General features: G+C 38.5%; 1 pseudogene; it reads left to right on the plus strand.

Moving 5' to 3' along the window:
- Positions 1-19,951: 19,951 nt before the first annotated feature.
- The window catches only part of LOC126702884 (polygalacturonase-like), a 35,096-nt pseudogene continuing 30,791 nt past the window's right edge, over positions 19,952-24,256 (plus strand).

Here is a 24,256-nt window from a genome sequence, read left to right on the forward strand (position 1 = left end):
TGGCTGCCGACGATCAGGAAAAAACTGCTTTCATGACCCCGATTGGGAACTACTATTACAAGGTGATGCCCTTCGGTTTAAAAAACGCTGGATCTACCTACCAACGCATGATGACGAAAATGTTTGAACCACAACTGGGCAGAAGTATTAAAGTAGTGTCCGAACATGTGGAGGACCTCACTAGTATCTTCGGGATACTGAGAAAACATAAGTTGCGCTTGAATGCTTCGAAGTGCTCCTTTGGTATAGGTTCCGGGAAGTTCTTGGGGTATGTAAGGTTGAATTTATTCAACCATCTAATTGGCTTTATTCCGTGCCAAATTTGCTTGTAATTTAGCATTTAGTAACCCTGTATTTAGGTGGGTTTGTTGTAAGGGTAGTGAGTGAGATAGTGTGAAGATTGCTCAAGAGTGTGCAAGAAAACAGAGTGTCGCGGCTGGGACTCGCGACTGGTCTCGCGGCTTCAACCCGCCAGAAGATGCACACGTGCCAAGCATGCTGGAAGATGAACAGTCATGCTAGCTGGAGCACTACAGGACAAAACAGGACAACTGGCCATACGGTTAACTCGCGACTGGAACTCGCGACTTAGTCAAGCCGCGAGGTCAAGCCGCGAGCCACCCCTGTTTTGGAAAAACCTGACGTTTCGCATTCCACTCCTCTTCAGTATAAATACCCTTTTAACCCACGATTGAAAGAGAGCTTCCAGAGAGAATTTTGAGAGAGAAACCCTAAAGAAAAACCAGATTGTTTCACCCACAATCTCTACCTTAGAGTCTCATCAAAATCCCTCACTCTCTTCCTCTCCATTGTCAAATCCTTGAGAGGCCATTATACCAAACCTGGTTCTCACCATTATCATCTCTGTGAGACAGACGTTTGGAGTTCTGGGAAGCAGTTAGGAAGGAGCCAATATTCATTGGTTGATGCTACGGTGTAGTAGCGGAATCCGGAAAGCTAGAAAAGAAAAAGGTTCGGCGCAACCTCGTTGGAGCAAGAAGCTTGGAGGGCTTAGGTGCATTGGGTAGATTAGGCTTGGAGGGTCTACTGCTGTCCTTGTATCCCAACTGTATTTTCTAGTGGATTGATTACCGCTTGGAGGGCGGCGGAGAGGTTTTTCGCCGAGGTCTTCGGTTTCCTCTTCGATAACATATCTGGTGTTATCGCTGTGTTTGCATCTTCCTTCCTCTCTATCTCTGCCTTTACATTATCTGCTGTGGTTTATTTTGTTGTGGCTTAGATAGTTGTTTAATCAATACCATGTTATAGCATATGTTAAGTTTCCGCACACTATTGTTTAACATATTGCGTGTGTTGATTAAATTGGTTTTTGGGGGTCTAAACGTTCAAAAGTGTTTTTGTACACGTTTTTGAACTTTCAATTGGTATCAGAGCGGGTACACAGCTGTTTGGTGTCATTACCATTTGTGTGATCCTAGACCCCTGTGTTGTGGTTGCTGTTCTTGTTTATACCATGTTGAATTGTAGCTCAAGTGTTTGTGAAAATGTCTCTATGCACATGACTGAAAGGTGTCTTACTGATGACCTTGTAGAGTTATTAAACACTAAGAAACATGCTAGAGTTTTTGTTCACATGCTGAAATTTCTTGAGAATCAGAATCTTGTCTTACACAGTAGCATATCCGAATCAAAATCATTGATTAAGAAATATAAAAGAAAGAATAGAATGTTGTGTGATATGATTGAGAATCTGAAAATGAAAAATCAATCTAAAAGTAGCATGAAACCTGATGATGAGTTTGTGTTTGAAGGTCAAGAGTGTCTGTCACATGTGAACCTTTTTGTGCATACCTCTTTAAAGGTGTTTAATGCTTGTCTGTGGTATCTTGATAGTGGGTGTTCTCGCCATATGACAGGGGATAAGTCACTGTTTAAGTCACTCAAAGAAAAGGTGGGTGACTATGTGACCTTTGGGGATGGAAGCCATGCTCAAGTCCTAGGCAAAGGAATCATTGAGATACCCGGTTTGCCTCTGTTGAAAGATGTGCTGTTCATAAAGGGGCTGAAGGCAAATTTGCTGAGCATCACTCAAATTTGTGATGACAACTTTCTGGTACAATTCTCCAAGAAAGGATGTTTGATCGTCAATAAAGAGGGGATTCAGGTTTTGGAAGGAAATCGGACTACGGATAATTGTTATGGAATAGTTCCCACGGCACCAATATCATGTAGAAGTGCTCGGGTCGATATGTTGGAGCTGTGGCATCACAGATTTGGGCATGCCAACTTCAAACAAGTTGCCAAAGTCTCCAAACTTGAAGCAGTTGAGGGACTTCCTAAGTTTGGAAAAGTAGAGAAGACCATTTGTGGTGCATGTCAAATGGGGAAGCAAACCAAGGCAAGCCATCACAAGGTAAATGTGATAGCCACCTCTCGTTGCTTGGAGCTACTTCATGTTGATCTGATGGGGCCCACCAGAACTGAAAGCCTAGGGGGAAAAAGATATATCATGGTCATTGTGGACGACTACTCAAGATACACTTGGGTTGAATTCCTTAGAGAAAAATCAGAAGCTTGTGAGAGGCTAGAGATTCTGTGCAAGAAACTACAAAATGAAAAGGGGATTCCAATAGCCAAGATTAGAAGTGATCATGGGAGAGAATTTGAGAATGCAAGATTCGAATCCTTCTGTGAGAAGAGTGGTATTAAAAGAGAGTTTTCAGCTCCCAAAACTCCACAACAAAATGGAGTGGTAGAGAGAAAAAATCGTGTGATTCAGGAGATGGCAAGAGTCATGTTGCTTAATAAGCAAATACCTCAAAACTTTTGGGGAGAAGCTGTCAACACCTCGTGTCACATTGGCAATAGGATTTTCTTTCGAGCTGGTACAAAGAAGACTGCATATGAGATATGGAATGAGAAGAAGCCTAAAGTGAAGTATTTCCGGGTATTTGGAAGTAAATGTTATATCTTAAATGATCGAGAGAATCTTGGGAAGTTTGATGCAAGAAGTGATGAGGGTACTTTTCTTGGCTACTCTACTACAAGTCGAGCATATAGAGTGTTCAACAAGAGAACAAAGACTGTGATGGAATCCATAAATGTCAAGATTGATGATGCCTTACCTAAGGTGGAAATGATTGATGATGTAGAAGGGCCGAGCACCGAAGAGCCTGATGTTGAGGTAGAAGCTTTGGATATAGAAGGTGAAGAACCTATACCAGAAGTAGAATCGACTCCCATCAACCCAAGAAGGGAAACGAGATCGATGTCTAGAACTTCAAGTCCTCTTACTCCACCAGAAGTTCATCCTCCTATCTCTCGTAGTGATGAAGTTTCCACTTCAAAAAGGCCTTCCTCAAGAATTCTCAAGAATCATCCGGAAAGTAATATCATAGGATCACTTGATGACGGTCTTCGCCTCAGGAAAGGAAATATTCTGCTAGCCAATCATGTAACATATCACTGTTATCTTGCACAGTTTGAACCAAAGAGGGTTGAAGAGGCTCTTCTAGATGAGAATTGGGTTGAATCAATGCATGACGAGCTGAATCAGTTTGTGAGAAATGACGTGTGGGAACTTGCTCCACGGCCTGAGAACGTTCATGTTATAGGCACAAAGTGGATTTTTAAAAACAAAACTGATGAAGATGGGGAGATAATTCGAAACAAGTCTCGATTGGTGGCTCAAGGCTACACACAAGTAGAAGGGGTGGATTTTGATGAATCATTTGCTCCGGTGGCAAGACTCGAATCCATTCGAATCCTCATGTCCATTGCGTGCACCTTGAAGTTCAAACTTTATCAAATGGATGTTAAGTGTGCGTTTCTGAATGGATATCTAAATGAAGAGGTTTTTGTTGAGCAACCAAAAGGATTTGAGGATCCTCATTTTCCAGATCATGTATTAAGATTAAAGAAAGCACTATATGGTTTAAAACAAGCGCCTAGAGCCTGGTACGACCGTCTTACACATTATCTTCTAGATAGAGGTTTCAAGAGAGGGTATGCTGATCGAACTCTATTTGTCAAAAATGATGAAGACTATCTCCTTGTGGCACAAGTCTATGTTGATGACATAGTGTTTGGAGCAACTATCGAAGATCGTGCTACTGAATTTTCTGAGGAGATGAAGAAGGAGTTTGAAATGAGCATGGTGGGGGAGCTCACATTCTTTTTGGGTCTTCAAGTCAAACAACAGAAGGAGGGTATATTTGTATCTCAAGAGAAGTATGCCAGAAATATTGTCAAGAAGTTTGGCCTAGACTCCAAAAAACATGCCTCCACTCCCATGAGCTCTACCACTAAACTGAATGTGGATTCATCAGGAGTTGAAGTAAGTCCCACGTTGTATAGGAGCATCATTGGAAGTTTGCTCTACCTTACAGCAAGTAGACCGGACATTGCTTTCAGTGTGGGCGTTTGTGCCAGGTACCAAGCTAATCCGAAGGAATCTCATCTGACTGCTGCTAAGCGAATCATTCGATATGTGAGTGGTACTGCAAACTATGGTCTGTGGTATTCAAAAGACTCAAATGCGTGTCTTGCTGGGTATTCGGATGCTGACTGGGCTGGAAGTGTAGACGATCGGAAAAGCACTTCAGGTGGCTGTTTTTATCTTGGTAACAATCTTGTTTCGTGGATGAGCAAGAAGCAGAATTCAGTGTCTCTATCTACTGCAGAAGCAGAGTACATCGCTGCTGGAAGTTGCTGCACTCAGCTTCTTTGGATGAAGAAATTACTTCATGACTATGGAATTCCTCAAGAAACGATGTGTGTCTTCTGTGACAACACCAGTGCCATCAATCTTTCCAAAAATCCTGTTCAGCATTCAAAATCCAAACACATAGAGATACGTTACCATTTCATTCGGGATTTGGTAGAGGAAAGAGTTGTGTGTCTTGAGTTCATACACACTGACAATCAAAAGGCGGATATCTTCACCAAGCCTCTCGATGGTCCACGGTTTGAATCCCTCCGTAAGACCATTGGTGTCGGTACAATTCCTTGACTCTCTTGTGTGTTGTGTGCTTCACTGTTTATATATCTGTCTGTGTTGGAGCACACATTTTTTTTGCAACTTGTTTCTTGCTTGCTTGTTCTTTTGTGTTTGCTGCTGGTTTTGTTTGTGTCTGATTCATTCTTTTTGTTTCTTGAGTCAAAAATCCAAAAATCACATAAAGAATTTGAAAATCAAAACACTTGATTGACTTTGTTGAGTTTTTTTTTTGTCTTAAAACTCGTTTTGCCTTGTACCTTTGTGCTAATGGCTTTGTGCATTGTCGAGCATTGCTTGTTTTCATGCACTCATATCACTTTGGGAAAAATCTTGAAATCTATGTGATTGTTGTAAATAGATCTTCAAACTTGTCATGAATGATCAGTGAATGGTTATGTTGATCTTGAAACTTGCATAGACTTGTGTCTATATCTCTTCCCATTTTTTTTGCTATAAAGAGCTCCCTAAATGTAAATCTCCAAATGAAAAGAGATATTGAGCTGCAAAAGCCTGTCGCACATTCTAGTATTTGACTAGGAAAAAGGGTAAGCGACTTTATATTTAAAGTGAAATTTCTTTCAAAAAGGCCAAAGGCCTTTTCTTCTAAGAAAAATGTTATATATCCCTCTCACAATGAGAGATGATTGCCTCAAAAGATCAAATGTTATGGCTGAAAGTGGAGTCAAATGAAAGGCTCCAAGTTATGTTATCAAGTTGTGTGGGAAGTCATATATTCATATTTCTATAATTGAGATTGGTCACATGATCTAGTGCTAATTGTGTATGCCTTGGTTGAATTGATCATTGAAGCTTCACATTAGACAAAGGACTATTTCATTGTTGATATCCACACACAACACACAAGTTTATGTTTGATAAATGCCATATTCATTTGTGTGATTGTACTTGATAAAATGTGTTTTCACATACTCAATCTTTGTTAATTCAAGCACAAAAAGATTTTTGAGTGTTTTAGGTGTTTTTGGAAAGTGTTTTGCTGAAAAATCTGAAACTTTCAAAAATACAGTTTTGCCCTGTTTTGGCGGCTCAGTCGCGGGTGTGTCAAGTCGCGAGTTTCAGTCGCATCTTCGCTGGTCAGTTTTGGCGACTTGTTCGCGAGTGGAAGGTCCAGTCGCGAGATTCACTCAGAGATTTTCGCGGCTCAGCTCGCGACTCACTCGCGGGTAGACCTTCCAGTCGCGAAAAACACTTAGAAAAATTTTTCACATTTTTCATCTTGAGTGCTTTGGCGGCTTGAGCTGGCGACTGTGTGGCGACTTGAACCAGTCGCGAAAATCGCGTGTTTTGGTCATACAGGGGCAGTTTTTTAAAAATTTTCTGTTTTCCCTCGATCTTTTTGTGACTGTTCATTGTCTTTTTCTTCTGCACTTTCCCTTTCTCACCGTGCCTTCATTGTCGATCTCCATTGTTTGCTTCTTCTCCGCTAAAAATCGTCGACTCACAGGTATGGTTCCTTGTCTTGCACTCTAATTGTCCTGTTGTTATGGTTTTCCCTCTGGATTATTCACTTCTGAATGTGGGTTTTGTGTTGGGCTTTGATGTCATCGTTGTCCTTTCTTAGCTTATGATAACCTGTGCTTCTGGTTTTGAGCTCATTTATTTTGTTGGCTGTGTTCTTCATCATATGCTTAGCTAGGGTTAGCTAATTTTTGTCTGATCTGTTGTTGCTATCATATTTCACTTTGATCTTGTGTGGTATCTTGTTAATGTGGTGTTGATTTTGGTCCCTTTACAGCTGTTTTTGTAGGCATATTTGATCTCTCTACTGTGTAGTTCTAAGTTGGGCCTTTGGTGTCCCTCATTGCTTTTTTTTTCTGACCATACTCATCCAGCTGTTAGGGTTTCTTCATTGTTCCTACATTTTCACTAACCCTCTGCTGATATAGTCTGTTGGATTGTGTTTTTGTCATTTCCCTTGTTTATAATACAGACTGGTCATGTCTCCATTCAAAAAGGCTGCTGTGAAAGGAGGTTCTTCCAAAGGGAAGGAACCCGTAATTGATGTTGATGAAGACACACCTCTCCCGAAAGTGACTCGCTCTTCATCACAGCGATTCGATCCCAATAAGTTCAGATCCTATTCAGCATATCAGTCATATGAGAACTTCTTTCTTCATGCCACACCACTACTAGAGAGAGCAGTGGATCTGCCTTCACTTCATAACACTGACATCCCGATATGCTTTGCTCACAAGGATTGGAATTACCTTCTCTCGGATCCGGATATCGTGTATGACGAGTTGGTTAAAGAATTTTATGCTAATGCAATTGTGGAGGGAGATGAACTTAAGTGCTGGGTTCGGCAAAAGAGCTTTTCTGTCTCTCCTACATACCTGGCAGAAATTCTTCACATTAATAGACCAATTTTTCGTCATTCACCGGTCTATGACGATCTATGTCCTGATGAGGAGCTTCTAAGACAAAGTCTTGGTCAAGACTTGGAATTCTCGCCAAATGGAAAATCCATCAGTGTTTCCTCCCTTTCTCCGAAACTGCGAGTGCTTACAATTGTGATGTTTCACAATTTGTACCCTTTGTCCAGTACTGGGTATATGAATCTCGGACGAGCTTTGTTTCTTCATGATCTGGTTTCTGATGAAGAAATTGACATTTGTGCTCACATCTTTCATGTTCTGCGCAAAACAGTTCTTCGCAGTGAGTCTCGGATCTGCATTCCTTTCTGCAGTCTCATTTCACGGATCTTGAAGCTCAAGGGGATCTATCCATCGACTGATGAGTCTCCTATCCCCAAACCGAGTCCGATCAACATGCGTACATACAATGCAAGTGTTGGACATAGTCGGAAGAGAGCCAAACCAGAAACTTCTGCATCTCACAGTGACTCTCAGTTCAGCAATCTCTCCCTCGATGAGAAACTTGATCGCATTGTTTCCTCTGTCCACGAGGTGAATACAAAGATGTCTGGACTCACTGCTTCTCTACACCATCAAAGCAACCGATGGGACATGAAGTTTACTTCTCTTCAGACTCAGTTGGATCAGATTCAGAGAAAACTAGAAGAGGATGACTAGCCTATTCCATGACAAAAAGGGGGAGTGATAGGCATAATCAGAGGGGGAGGATATTACCCTAAGGGGGAGTGTCACTATCTAAGGGGGAGTGTCTTTATTTTTTGTTTCCTTCTTCTCTTTAAGTTGATATATTATGTTTTGTAAAACTGTTATTCTGGTATTTGTTAGTTTGTACCCATATGCTTTTGTAAGCTTTGAGGGTTTATGTTTTATGCATATGTTTGTAGGCCTTGTGGTATGTACCATGCTTAAGTGCAGCCTTTATGCTATGTGAAATCAGTATTTTAAATCCAAATGTTCTGCATTGTGGTTTATGTACTGTCACTCTTGTGCCCTTGTAGGATTGTTCCTAGATGCATATGCCTTGTGTGCTATGCATTGGTTGAGTGTTGTACATACAAGTGTCTTGACTTGTGCTTGTTAACTTGTATGTCCTTGTGTTCATTCCAAGTGTGAATGAACACTGTGATCACTACCTTGTGGTGTTCACTTGGTTGATCAAGCCATGGTTTGTTTATTAACTCCATCTTATGCTTGATCTCATATTGCCTGTTTCATATGCATTTATAATTTTCTGCTTACAATGATCATGGTGTATTGTTGTGTTTCAGGAGTTTATGTTCATATGATTCAAGTGCTTCACAGCTTCTAGAATTAGGTGTGAGTGAGTTTTGATCAACTGTTCCCAACTCACATGTTAAGTCTAGAGTCTGTTTTAGGGTTTTGTCACGGAATAGCCAAAGGGGGAGATTGTAAGGTTGAATTTATTCAACCATCTAATTGGCTTTATTCCGTGCCAAATTTGCTTGTAATTCAGCATTTAGTAACCCTGTATTTAGGTGGGTTTGTTGTAAGGGTAGTGAGTGAGATAGTGTGAAGATTGCTCAAGAGTGTGCAAGAAAACAGAGTGTCGCGGCTGGGACTCGCGACTGGTCTCGCGGCTTCAACCCGCCAGAAGATGCACACGTGCCAAGCATGCTGGAAGATGAACAGTCATGCTAGCTGGAGCACTACAGGACAAAACAGGACAACTGGCCATACGGTTAACTCGCGACTGGAACTCGCGACTTAGTCAAGCCGCGAGGTCAAGCCGCGAGCCACCCCTGTTTTGGAAAAACCTGACGTTTCGCATTCCACTCCTCTTCAGTATAAATACCCTTTTAACCCACGATTGAAAGAGAGCTTCCAGAGAGAATTTTGAGAGAGAAACCCTAAAGAAAAACCAGATTGTTTCACCCACAATCTCTACCTTAGAGTCTCATCAAAATCCCTCACTCTCTTCCTCTCCATTGTCAAATCCTTGAGAGGCCATTATACCAAACCTGGTTCTCACCATTATCATCTCTGTGAGACAGACGTTTGGAGTTCTGGGAAGCAGTTAGGAAGGAGCCAATATTCATTGGTTGATGCTACGGTGTAGTAGCGGAATCCGGAAAGCTAGAAAAGAAAAAGGTTCGGCGCAACCTCGTTGGAGCAAGAAGCTTGGAGGGCTTAGGTGCATTGGGTAGATTAGGCTTGGAGGGTCTACTGCTGTCCTTGTATCCCAACTGTATTTTCTAGTGGATTGATTACCGCTTGGAGGGCGGCGGAGAGGTTTTTCGCCGAGGTCTTCGGTTTCCTCTTCGATAACATATCTGGTGTTATCGCTGTGTTTGCATCTTTCTTCCTCTCTATCTCTGCCTTTACATTATCTGCTGTGGTTTATTTTGTTGTGGCTTAGATAGTTGTTTAATCAATACCATGTTATAGCATATGTTAAGTTTCCGCACACTATTGTTTAACATATTGCGTGTGTTGATTAAATTGGTTTTTGGGGGTCTAAACGTTCAAAAGTGTTTTTGTACACGTTTTTGAACTTTCAGGGTACATGGTGACCCATAGAGGAATTGAGGTGAACCCAGACCAGATTAGGGCCATTAACGATTTGCAAGCACCTCAGAATCCAAAAGAAGTGCAGAAACTGACTGGAATGACTGCTGCGTTGAATCGGTTCATTTCCAGGTCGGCCAAGAGGTGTCGTCCCTTTTTTCGCCTATTACATAAGTGGCAAGGATTTGAATGAATCGCGGAGTGTGCTGAAGCGTTCCAGCAATTGAAAGAATACCAGTCCAGACCACCTATCATGTCTAGTCCTGAGGTGGATGAGGTGTTGTTTGCTTATTTGGCGGTAGCCCCTCATGCAGTTAGTTTCGTCTTGATATGAGAAGACAATGACGTCCAAAGGCCAGTTTATTACGTGAGTAAATCCCTCCATGAGGCCGAGGTGAGATATTTGTCATTGGAAAAGGCCATACTGGCGATGGTCCATGCAACACGCAAACTTCCGCACTATTTTCAGGCCTATACCGTGGTTATCTTGACCCAACTGCCACTTAAGTCCATACTTAGAAGTGCTGACTACACCGGAAGAATTGCCAAGTGAGGCACGATTCTGGGTGCTTTTGATATCAAATACATGCCTCGCACCTCTGTGAAAGGTCAAGTCCTTGCCGATCTGGTGGTCGAGTTCACCGAGTGCCCGGAAGAAGTTAATATGAATTAAGGTCACATGGATGAAAAATTGGTTGGCCTAATATCCGCACAAGGTGAGTCCTTTTGGAGGGTGTACGTGGATGGGGCCGCAAACCAACGGGGAGCAGGATTGGGATTGGTGTTGATATCCCCCGAGGAGGTCATCATCGAGAAGTTGTTAAGATTAGGGTTCTCGGCTACTAACAATGAATCAGAATACGAAGCTTTGATAATGGGAATGAGTATGGTCCATAAAATGGGTGGAAAGGCAGTGAAGTTATTCTCAGACTCGAGATTGGTAGTCGGCCAGGTGAGAGGAGAGTTGGAGGCCCGAGACCCAAGGATGCAAGGGTATTTGGACCGGGTTAAGCGTATGCAAACGAAGTTTGAGTCTTTCGACTTATTGCATATTCCTCAAGGTGAAAATACACACGCTGATTCCTTGGCGACCCTTGCCACCTCCTCAGTACGAAATTTTTCTCGGGTGATTATCGTTGAAGACTTGTGTACCCCCACCTCACCAGAAAAGGAGGTTTGCCAAATCAATCAAACTAGTCTGTCGCCAAGCTGGATGGATCCTATATTAAAATTTCTTAAAAGTGACATATTGCCCGAAGATAAGGTGGAAGCTGAGAAAATATGAAGGAGAGCTCATCGGTACTGGTTATCTGAGGATAAAAGGTTATACAAACGGTCCTTCTCTGGGCCATACCTGCTCTGTGTGCCTCCTGAGACAGCAGAGTCAATCCTGGAAGAATTGCATAAGGGCATTTGTGGAAGCCATACAAGGGGAAGGTCTTTATCATGTCGAGCCCTTACACAAGGATATTGGTGGCCAAATATGCGGAAAGAAGCGCATGAGTACGTTAAGAAATGCGATTAGTGTCAGAGATATGCTCCAAATATCCACCAACTGGGAGGAGTTCTTAACCTTCTCTCTAGCCCTTGGCCTTTTGCCTAGTGGGGGCTGGATATTGTCGACCCTTTTCCTAAATCCATAGGAAACAAGAAGTACCTACTGGTTGGCACAGACTACTTCACTAAATGGGTTGAGCTGAGCCCTTGGCGAACATCAGTGACGTAGATGTGAAGAAGTTTGTTTAGAGGAACATTGTTACGCGATTCGGAATTCCCCGCACTCTTGTCTCAGATAATGGACTCCAATTCGATAGTAATGCCTTTAGAGAATATTGTTCAGAACTGGGTATAAGAAACAGATATTCCACTCCGCCTTATCCACAAGGCAATGGGTAGGCTGAAGCCATTAACAAAGTAATAGTCAATGGGCTTAAGAAGAGACTGGACGACGCGAAAGGAAAGTGGGTGGAAGAATTGCCACATGTGCTTTGGACGTATCGGACAACTCCCCGATGTTCAACGGGGGAAACTCCCTTTTCCATGACCTATGGGGCTGAGGCCGTCATTCCCCTGGAAACTGGATTCCCAACGTTAAGGACCAGTACATTCTCTTCGGGTAATAATGATGCGATGTTGGAGAAAAGTTTGGACCTGATTGAAGAACAAAGGGAGAGCGCGATGGTTCAACTAGCTTACTACCAACATAAACTCAAGCAGGGCTATGATAGCAATGGTGAGGATGAGGCCGTTAGCCATAGGAGATCTGGTGCTGAGGAAAGTCCTGGGGGCCACTAAGAATCCAAATTGGGGAAAACTGGGACCTAATTGGGAGGGGCCATATCGGATCACTTCTGTAGCAGGAATAGGAGCCTACTATCTGGAAGACCTAGATGAAAAAGCTGTACTCCATCCTTGGAATGTAAATAATCTCAAGAGGTATTATTATTAATAAAAATGTTTCAATTCAAATATTTCTTTTAATTTACGTCAACCATACATCCTGTACTCCTGCATCCTGTGATGTATATTGAAATGTTAAACAGAAACTAAGTTATGTCAGGTCCTCGGACCACAAACTTAGTGGAAATTAACGTCCTGTGATGTACATTGAAATGTTAAACAGAAACTAAGTTATGTCAAGTCCTCGGACCACAAACTTGGTGGAAATTAACGTCCTGTGATGTATATTGAAATGTTAAATAGAAACTAAGTTATGTCAGGTCCTCGGACCACAAACTTAGTGGAAATTAACGTCTTGTGATGTATATTGAAATGTTAAACAGAAACTAAGTTATGTCAGGTCCTCGGACCACAAACTTGATGGAAATTAACGTCCTATGATGTATATTGAAATATTAAACAGAAACTAAGTTATGTCAGGTCCTCGGACCACAAATTTGGTAGAAATTAACGTCCTGTGATGTATATTGAAATGTTAAACAGAAACTACGTTATGTCAGGTCCTCGGACCACAAACTTGGTGGAAATTAACGTCCTGTGATGTGTATTGGAGTGTTGAATGGTGACTGAGTTGTAATAAATCTTCCAATCACAAACTTAACGGGAAATAACGCCCTGTAACACTCATTGGGGAATCAAGGAGAGATCGTTGGACGTAAGTTGGCATACAATCAAGGTACTGAAGGCATGATTTTATTTAGTTTATGAACTTTCGTAAAGAATTGCGATTGATTAGAAAGAATACGTGCATATCTAAAACGTCTCCCTAAGATCCTATTGTATTAATGCTTATTGCCTATTGCTAATTATCGATTGACGATATGTATGAGTAAGATTGCCCCATTCAAGCAAAAGGTAGTTGAAATGAACCTATCTAAATTACAATAACACAGTGAACGAGCGCAAAAATAACATGAAGTAGTAAAAGCGATAAGAAAATGAGTGAGGAAGTCCCCTACTAAATGTCTAGTTAAGCTACAAAACAAGTTCTATTTTTTCGATTTCAATTGAGTCTTTAGGTTCTGGCTGGCGAGTATGTCTGCCTCCGAAGTCGTGGTTCCCTCTTTTGTTTTGGTAACGCCCCCAGTTGGTAGAACTGTGGAGTCCAAATCCCGTTGAAAACCTTGGGAGGCCGTCTCTGCCTCCGGAGCGGTGGTGGTCTTGTCTGGGGAAGCTCCTGGAGGGGTAAGTCCCTCTTTAGCTAATTCCGGCTGGCTACGGGGAGGAAAACTGTGAGGCGAAACCTCCTCGTTGAGGTTAATAATTGAAGAGGGAGTATCAGCCTGATGGGGTAGAAGAACTGAGGGGCGGATCGCTTCGGGATAGAATACGTTCTTTGGCTTACATAACTCAGATGAGGCTTCAACCCCAACACGGTTAAGAGCCTCGCTCCAAGTTCTTGCGCAGTAGATACGGCATACCTCCAGAACCTCAGCTCTTAAAGCCTTCTCAGTTTCGGTTATACCAACCTCGTAGCCTCTCTGCTCAGCTTCGTTCGTTGCCTGTTCGGCATCAATCTTTGCTTTCTCCGCTTGCTCCTTGGACTTTTCAGCTCGCTCCCTTAGCTTCTGAGTTTCCTCCAGGTGCTTCCTGAGAACTAGGACTTGCTCTTTAGTCTTCTTTAGTTCGACATTCGCCTCCTGCAGAAGTTTCCCTTGGTTCTCAGCTTGCTTTTGGTAGCCTTCTAATGCTGACTCGGCGCTCTTGCAAGCTTGCTCTTCGGCCTGTAACTTTTTCTTTGCATCGGCCAAGTCTTGTTCAAATTTGGACAAGGTCTATACGGCTGTTGTCCGTCTTTTTCTCTCATCGTCTAGCTGATCGAAACAAGCGTTGAGCATCTCATCTAGCTTGAAAGTATTTTGGATGATCTGTAGGAAAAAGGTTAACACTATAGTCAGTAAAAGGTGCATATTGGTGAGTAACAGTCACAGAATGAGAAAGATAAAAGTTAGCTCCTTACCATGCCCAAATATCGTTTGTTGTCGAGGACAAGTTCATTCTTCCTCATGTTCTTTATTTCGGCCATATCTTTTGGGAGTAATAAGGCTTCCTCTATGGCCGAGGCTACATGGCACCCTATGCCGCCGTTAAAGTCCCTTATAGATGCGTCATCTCGCAGGGGCTCCCCACCGTGCATAGGTGCTGGCAACCATGCTTGGGGTTCAGGATGTTGGGAGTCAGATTTCTCCTGGCCCTACGTGGCTTGGTGCTTGGTTTTCTACTGCTTTGCAACTCATTGGGCATCCTCCTCTCGAGTTGGAGGAGACTTGCTCGTGTCTGCCACATCCTTGCCCTTCTGTTCCCTGCCCCTTTTCTGCTCGGCAGCGTTAGGAAGCGCTGGTTGTGGTGATGGCCGAGGAGGTTGGCGAGGAGTAGGTGGAGGAGACCTAGCTGGAAGAGATGAAGCCTGGGATGGTATTGTTTTTGTAGACGCACTCTTTCCCGGCTGACCTTCCATCAGCTCCAGCAGGCTTTTCTGGGGTTTTCTTTGTATCCCCATCTCGTCAGGATCTTCCTCGGGGCTTGTGGGTTGATCAAAAATCCCGAAATTGTCCGAAGACTCAAATACCGCTACAACCGTTTCCTCGCCTTTCTCCTTTTTCTTTCTCCCTTTTATTTCATTTTTCCTGAGGGGAGGTAAGGATGAAGAAGTTTTCGCCGAGACGCTGGCTACGAAAAGAGGCTCTGTGCGAGGTGTGTATTGGGGAAGTGGAATGCCCTCTGGAACAATGAACCCTTCATAGGCAACACTGATACGGTGAAGTCAGGGGTCGCGTGCGCTAATCACGCACTTCGGCGCCTGAAAAGCAAAAGAGAGGGGGGTATAGCCGAGAATTAAGTGTGCTGCCCGGAGCTGACCGTCAGACTCATTCACATATATTTCGGCCTTCAATAATTTATCTAGGCTCGCCTTATTGACTAACCTAAGATTGGGCTTTGTGTAGCGTCTATCTGCAAAACCGTTGAGTCAAGAGTGAAAATTGTAGGAGACAAAAATAATGAAAAAGAAGAAAGTAAACGAAATGTGTTCGCAGACTAAATAGTATAGATCTATGACTACGCGCCCACCTGGTGTTCCCTCTACGGTCGGGCAAGGCAAACCATCATGCCATTCCCCAGAGAAAATAAGGAAATCCTCTTTTAGGTTCTTGTTTGAAGTGGGAAGGCACTGAATTAGCCTTACCTCAAGATATCTCGACTTGAGATAATATCCTTGGCCAGTTAAGTGATGGAGGTTGTACACCCAATTCACATCATGATGGGTTAGGTTTAAGTCCATTCTCTTGTTCAGAGCGTCTATACTTCCCAGGACCCTAAACATGTTTGGAGCACACTAGGTGGGGGATAGCCTAAAGAAATTGAGGTAACTCCTAGTGATACTACCCATGGGGATAGTCATCCCGCTCTCTATAAAGGCAATCATGGGAATAACTACTTCCCCAGTTTGTCTGGTATCAACCCATTCCCCTTGGGCTGCGTACCTCATCCCTACCGTTGAGGGGATTTTATACTTAGAGCGAAAGTTTCTAATACCTTCCTCGGATTCGATGAGACATCGAAATGGATTCTTTTGTTTCCCCATTTTTCTAAAAAACTTAGCAGAAAAGACTGTTGGGTTTGAAATAAAAGTGGTAAAAACTTCGAGAGGACTTACAGATTCAAAGGAAGGACCTCGGACAAAGTACGATTATTTGTAGTCGCCAGGAAAATAACGAAAATAGAGAAAGGCAGGTTCAATGTATGAACTCTGGAACCAGGTAATCATCGAAGGTAAAGTACAGGGTTAATTTGAGAACGCCTTTATAGTCATATGAGGATTGTGAGCGGTAAAGTTCCCACTCACAAAACAAGGGAGGCCTTCTGCCGTTAGATTTAAATCTCACCGTCGAACGTGGGAGACAAGGGTGTTGCCAAAATTTAATGCTGCCAAAATCGGGATGCTAAAGCGTCAGGGGCATGCCCCAAAACACGCATAAGTACGGGCTTATGACGTCAAAATCCACCTTCTCTCCCGAGGAGTCGAAAAGTAGGATTTTAAGGGGCTATTATGGGGGCCTGTCAATCAACAAACCCATTAAGGTCAGGATCGTTAGGCCTGTGGCCCATCCGAGGATGCATATCCGTCCGAGGAGGCCATGTCAGGTCACAAGGCAATTGCCGAAGGGGGGTGGTAATCACTATCACGAAGGTAGAGTTCTGTATCCGTCCGAGGACGCCATACTCCTCGGCAGTATGCGTCCGAGGACGATCAGGACGCGGTCTTGTTGCAATCGGACCTCAGAATTATGTCATCACTAAAGATAGGATAACAGACCAAGGGTAAAAGAGATAAGGCAAACAAATATCTATAACTACAGCTGCCTCCGCATTAATTACCTCTCAACCAACTCTCTGGCTGCATTAATGTGGAGGTGATACCTGAACAGTAAGGAGGCAGCCTTACAGCTGCCCATAGGAAGTTCCAGGAGGTGCTAGATGGGACAGAAAGAAATCCTCCGAACCCAACCTACACGTGTGCGGTGAGGATGGAACACAAAGGGTGGTATATAAACTGAAAGAAGAACATGCAAGAGGGAGGATCGGAACAGAAAAGGAAAAAAAAAAGAAAAACACAGACAAAAGAAGAAGAACAAAAAGAGAGAAAAAGAACTGAATCGATTACCAAAGAAAACGATCGTTGTGCCAACTCTAAGCCTTCAATATACGTGAGGGTGAATCTTTTTATTATACAAAAGTTAACCTAGTTCTTTACACCCACGCTCTACAAATCATATTGTTTGGGCCTATTTACGTGCGAGCCCAGTATCGTGTTGGGTTGTTACAAATCATGTCCTTACACATCATAATTGGTTTCAATAATCTCAATTGTTAATATTTTTTTTTCCTCAAAAAAAAAAAAATTCTTAATGTTCACTTTTTATTTATTTATTTATTTATTTTATTTAACAAAGAATCTAGGTTCATCATCTCCTTAACATCAATGTTGTTATAAAATTATCTATATTTATCCTTCCACTCACCAAACCTTACATTTATGTCAAACTGGAGTACTAATTAATTGTTATGTTTTAATGGAATAAATACATTATTATCATGTATTAATTATTTTTGTAAATTAATTTTTAATATATCATGCATTATTATTTAATGTTCTGTGCCACGTTGTTAATTATATTCTCTTTAGGAAAAAATCATTAAATTCTCATTAATTAGTGAATTAGGTAAAAAATTTATTAACTAAGTTTCAAGAATTTAGAATTCTACTTTAACTTTTGCTCAAGTTAAGTAAATCTAAATTAGTTTTTTTTTTTTTTATGAAATTTAAAATTCTACTCTATTTCAAAGAATTTCAGGAATTTCAAAATAAAATTCAAAATTAGTTTTAATTAGTTTGATCATCTATCATAAATTTGTACGTAAATGTAATAAAATTTGCATGATATATATCATCCTCATACCAAGTAGCTCAATATGTATTTGCATTCTGATAACTTAGGGTACATAATACGCACTATAACTAATTAGTAGTTTAGTTATGTTTTTATTAAAGGGAATAGTCATTTCTTATAAATATCTTTTCTATGAAATGAGGAATAATTATTCCTCTCTAATAGCCAATATGGTTGTAATAGTTATTTTTTAGTAGGTGTAATAATTTCTAAATTTTAATATATTTCCAAATAAAGAAACATTTCATATGCATATAACAATGATGAAAATAAAAAATCATCAAAAATAACAAATCTCACTCCCAAATTTTATAAAAAAAAATTTTTAGGAAATATAATTGTATAAGTAAGATTTTACATAAAATATATCTTAAGTTTTATTCTAATGTTACAATTCATAATCAAATTTATGAATAAGTTTAGTTTTTCCATTACAACATATTCTATTTTTAGTAATAAAGATTACTATTCTTATCGTAATTCTCAGACAGAATACCAAAAATGCCCTTAATGTAGTTCAAACTCTATTAAAGTCTTAATCCGTGGAACAAATTAAATGTGCATTATAAATATATATATATATATATATATTTAGGGTTGGGTTCAAGTTGCACCTAGTGTAACTCTAAGCAACTTTACACCACCCAATAAGTAGTTATAAAATTCAAAATTTGAAAATCTCACCATTGAATTATATGCGCTATATGTTCTTAACATTCATGCCAATTTTCATATCAATTGGATGTTATTGACCATCCGATTCATAAAATAATATTTTATGCATTATTTTAAACCACAAAAACTTGAATATAAATAATTATGATGACATGACTAGCTATTAATCATTGATCACCTTGAAATTTTGCAAGCATAAAGAATATACGAACATAATGTAATCTAACGATGATTTTGTCAAAATTAGCATCTAATTAAAAAAATATTGAGTGGTGTAACTAACATTGCTTAAAGTTACACAAATGTAACTTGAAATCAACCCAACTTTTTATATTTATGTCAAAATATTCTGAGGATTTTTTTTTTTGAATGAGATAAATGCATTTATTATCATGTCTTAATTATCTTAGTATGGAAAATTGAAAAAGTAACTAACTTTTTTTTTAGCCATTTTAATTTTTCATAAAACGTTTCCTAAAATAAATTATTAATATATGACTTAAAACATACATTAACTAGACCCATATACAAATTAAGAAGGGGAGAAAGAGAGAGATTAGGAAAGGAAAAACATAAATGGTCAATTAGTTTTTTTTTTTTTTTAAATTGTAAACACTTATTAATGACTACAATAATTATCCAATTTCAAATTTAATGTTGCATATACAATCACAACCAAAATAAATGACTATAAATAACTATCATAATTATTACATTTCAAATTTATATACAAAATAAAAGAGTGAGAAAAATTTTAAGAGCCTTGTACTTCAATTAGCACATCCTAATCTTTCCATCAAAAACATCCAGAATGTACATGCCTCTTCCCTCACTGTAACTATCGAATTATAAAAAATAAAAATAAAACAATTTTTTTTTTTTTGAGATAAAATCATATTTTATTGAACTTTTTCTGGCTAACACTCTAAAAAGTGATAAATTAAGAGCAATATTACAGACACAAAAATTTTCACAATATTTTTTACAATAGTTGAGTTGCCAATTTTTTATTGGTTCTTATCTAAACCTATCATTGAGATATATATATATATATATATATCACTTTTTTACCAATTACTAACAATTTGTCACATCAACCAAGTGTGAAATTTGTTATCAAATTTTAATTTTATGTCTACACTTTCTTAAAACTAAGAGTAATGTTACAAATATAGACTATTTCACAACATTTTTACCAATTATTGATATGACAAATTCTTACTAATTCTCATCTTGGCTCACTACTAATATCACTTTTTACTTATCAATAATCATTCACCATGTCATTATACACTTTGTAAAGCAGTTTATAAAATAATTTGTGGCCTTACCATTTTCCCAAAACTAAATGTGCATTCAAATGCTATAAATACCCTGTCAAGTTTCAACTCCCTCAATTACTAAACTCCCTAAGTTACTTCTCTCTTTGACTCACACAAAGTGACAAACACACATTAGTTTCACATCCGAACAAAGTTAACGTTATGCTTATTGGGACCCTTGTGGCCCCATCGGACTATACTGTCCTTGGAAATAAAGCATACTGGATTGTGTTTGAGCATATTGATGGGCTTACAGTATCTGGTAATGGGATTCTTGATGGGCAAGGTGGGCTTGCAGGCCCCTGGCAAAAGTTGTCCTTTAGGAGCCACAGTATGTGAAATATTTTGCCACAATAAATTGTTTAAACTTAAGAATATATGTGTTATTGAACTTTTATTGAGTATTTTATTTTATTTTATTTTTTTGACATTTGGTAACTTTTTGTTCATTTACTTATATATTTTTTGTATGTGAAAAGTATGAATCGACCTATAATCCAATCTGATCGACCTATAATCCAATCCGATCGACCTAACCCATTTGCAAGTTGCAACCTATTTAAGATAACACGTTTTTGACCTGAACCTGACCTTACCTAACCTGTTTGCTAGGTCTTTATGGTTATCTTTTAGGTCCTCCATATCTTGATTCACTCCCTTTTAGTCTTTAAAATAAATTCCTTCCATTTTCTAGGTAACCAACTGGGACTGGTTTGCATATTCTAGTGGAAAGTAGTGTGCTTTTCCATTTGATTTTTGTTATAAACTATTAACTGATTTTCGGTCTTCCTGGTTTTGGAGGGGATTTTTTTTTTTTTTTTTTTTTTTTTTTTTAAATCTATTGAAGTATTATGTGACTATAACAACAATATTATATGGTGATGCCAAATTGGTCATGGGTTTGATTGGTTGGTGCAGCATTGGGAGTTTAGGCCAAAACCAGCACAAGGTTGGTGTCCAAAACGTGACAGTTAAAACAGCTAATTTTACCAATACACAAAATGGGGTGAGAATTAAGTCTTGGGCAAGGCCTAGCAATGGGTTTGCTAGGAACATTATTTTCCAACATGTCAATATGATGAATGTCCAAAATCCCATTATAATTGATCAAAATTACTGCCCTTCTAGAGGTTGTCCTTATCAGGAAGGATATTTATGCAAATGTTGTTTAAATTTAAAACAATAATATGTTTACTTATGAAAATCCTTAACATATTCAAGAAGATTGCACAATATGGATTCTTATAAATTTCAGTTTCCATGGCCCCTCACTATGACCTTAGAAACTACTCATACACATACACATTATAAATCTAGGCCCATTATTATGGCATCCTAAACTTTTAGTCATCATTAGTTTTGGGCCCAAATTAAACCCCTCTTCTCTGCAAGAAGAAAATCTCTAATTTTTCAGTTTTTGCTTCATAATACATCTTTTAAAATTAAAATAATAAAAAAATAAAAAAATTTTGATGTTAATTTTTTTTTAAAATTTTATCAGTTAAAGGTTGCATACTACCACTATTAATAAAATAATAAGTAGAAAATTGACGTGTGCATTTTTTTTTTCCCATTTTAACAGCCTTCAGGTGTAAAAATTAGTAATGTGACATATCAAGATATTCATGGAAATTCAGCAACAGAGGTTGCTGTAAATTTAAATTGTAGTTCGAGAAACCCATGCTCCATATTAGCAATGGAGAGCATAGTGCTAACTTACAAGAATCAAGTAGCCAAAGCTTCATGTAACCATGCATCTGTCACATATTCTGATAGTATCCAACCCGTGATCAATTGCTTATAGAGCAAGGGAATCAATTTTGTATTGAAGGCAGTTTTGGTTTTGTCTAAGAAATGGAATAATTTAGTATTAATTAATACCAGTGTACTATTTTAGAGTTAGAGCCATATATATATGTTTGTATGTATTTATTTAGTTATATGTTTACAAACATATAATTCAATTCTACAAATTTCATATGACCAAATATTTGCCTAAATACATTAACCCAATTTATTAGCTCAAATAACATTATATATATATATATATATATATTATAACATTTTTTTATTGTTCCAACCAAAATATCAACACCGATTGAAATCCAAAAAATCTAGGTACAATTCGATGTATTTAACAGTACATTTTAGAGAAGCGTTGATATCGATTTAATGGTCAGTACGGTGTATACCGCCGGTATTGCTGATATTAGTACAGTATTGACTTGTCATAACGAGAATCTACATTCTTATCCTTTCAATCCTATGGCCAAAATGTATAGCACTTTTTATTTTTTTTAGTATTAATATTATTATGGTAGGTCATTGGATGATAAGTTGATTGCAAGCCCGTGGTAGTACTAGTCCATTGGGCATTCTTGGAGCCTGCTTGACCTTGCAATTGGGATATAATGCTGAAAACTAAGGCCCTTTTCTGGGGATTCTAGGTGTTTGTATGAAAAGTTGTTATAAGAGAATTATTTTCATTTTGCAATGACAACTCGCATGAAGCATATTGAATAATATCAAGAAAACGAAGCATATTCAGTTATACCATGAAAATAAGTTAATCAAAGAAGCTAAATAAAAAAGGAGAAAAAAGAAGAAGAAAAGAAACAGAAAATCAAAATTCAAAAGAGACATTTCAAATCGACTATAGTAAGGTAGTCCATCCAAAGTCTATGTTGAAGCTTGGGATTTTCGCTTGTTGATTAGATTTTACTTAGTGAGGTAAAAGGCCCACAACTCCCCAACTTTGAAGGGTGCAATGTTGTTATTTATCTTCTTTTTTTTCTTTTTCTTTTTCTTTTAACGATTGTTTTGACATTAAAATTATCTAAAAAATTAATTATTTTTCAAAAAATATTTTCTAGAAAACTATCTCATTTTCTTATATTTGGTAGTGACCTTAAAATGAGTTGGAAAGCTATCTCTTAACTTCCCTTATTTAGTTTCATGTGAGATAGAGTTATTTTCCTTATTTAGTTTCACGCAATATAGAGTTGTTTTTCATAAATTTTTAGTGGAGAATGACTCTATCTTTTGTTGAGCTAAATAAAGGAAGTTAATAGATAGTTTTTCTTGAACCCATTTTTTATGATACTACCAAACACAAAAAAATGCAGAAAACTATCTCTTTTCTTTGGTTGGCCACATGTGATGATGTGTGTATTTGTGTCATTAGGTTTAGGGTGATGTACATTTGAGTGAGTCTCTTTACTTATTTACTTTTATGGAGTTACGACCAGAGGCGGCTTGATGCATTTGGAGGCTCAAGGCGAAAATTGGTTATCTTGTTTCATATATAAAATTACTATTAATCAACATGAACCACGTAGATTTTTTTTTTTTTTTTTAAGTTTATAAATACCAAAAAAAAAAAAAAAAATTTGACAAAACTTTTTACATTTGTTGATGTGGCAAATTGATAATGGTGAGTGAAAGAGTGATGTCAGTGGTGAATCTAGTTGAAAACTAGTAAAAGTTTGCTAACTTGACTATTGTGAAAAATGTTGTGAATTTTTTGTGAATTGCTTTCTTTCTTTTCTTTTTTCTTTTAGAAGTGCTACATTCAGAATGTTTTTATGACAAATCTTAGATGTTAAGTTGCTTCTTGTTTTTCTAGTTGAACCTACCACTAAAATTAGTTTTTGCTGTCAATAACAACCTTTAACAATCTGCTATTAAGATTTTTTGTAAAAATGTTGTGAAAAATGTTGTGGACATAGCATTTCTTTCTCTTTTTTATTTGTTTTTCATTTGATAAGAAAATTTTATTTTATTTATTGGTTAATATTTTGACTTAATTAATACTATTGGTTAAAATTTAGGGGCCTTTTTTTCACTTGGGGTCTTAGGTGGCCGCATCGATGGCTTATACCATTGAGCCGGCACTGGTTACAACAAACCATTGGTTTATTCTAGGTGTGATTGATCATCTTTTGTCTAATTCATTTAATCACCTAGTTAGCTAAAAGTCATTCCTAGGGACTCCTAAGCTAATTAAGGTAATGAAAGTTTCAAACTAAAGATTCTTAGACTCAAAATTTAGTTTACGTGTGGGGAAGGTGGCAGACACTCCACGCTACTTATCCAAATGATAAAACCTCACATTTTCAAATATAATTTAAATACTTGGCATTTATTTTTTAAAAATACTTTTGTACAAGCAATATATTCACATAACATGTGAATATTGCATTTACATATAAATATCATACGATATTATTTGCAAGAGTATACAAACAAGCGTGTGAAAGTAAATATAAATATCATGTGAAAAACTACATTGTAAGAAATAATATACATAGCAAGCATGTGACTAATTACTAAATATCTAACATGTGAATATTACTTTACAACACAAAAAAAAAAAAAAAAAAAGGACGTGAATATAAAAATGTTACCTTTCACCCTTAAAACAATTTAAATCAAATTTTGTGACTAATTACTAAATATCTAACATGT

Source organism: Quercus robur, chromosome 10 (genome assembly GCF_932294415.1).
Source record: "Quercus robur chromosome 10, dhQueRobu3.1, whole genome shotgun sequence".
NCBI classification, from domain to species: Eukaryota; Viridiplantae; Streptophyta; class Magnoliopsida; order Fagales; family Fagaceae; genus Quercus; species Quercus robur.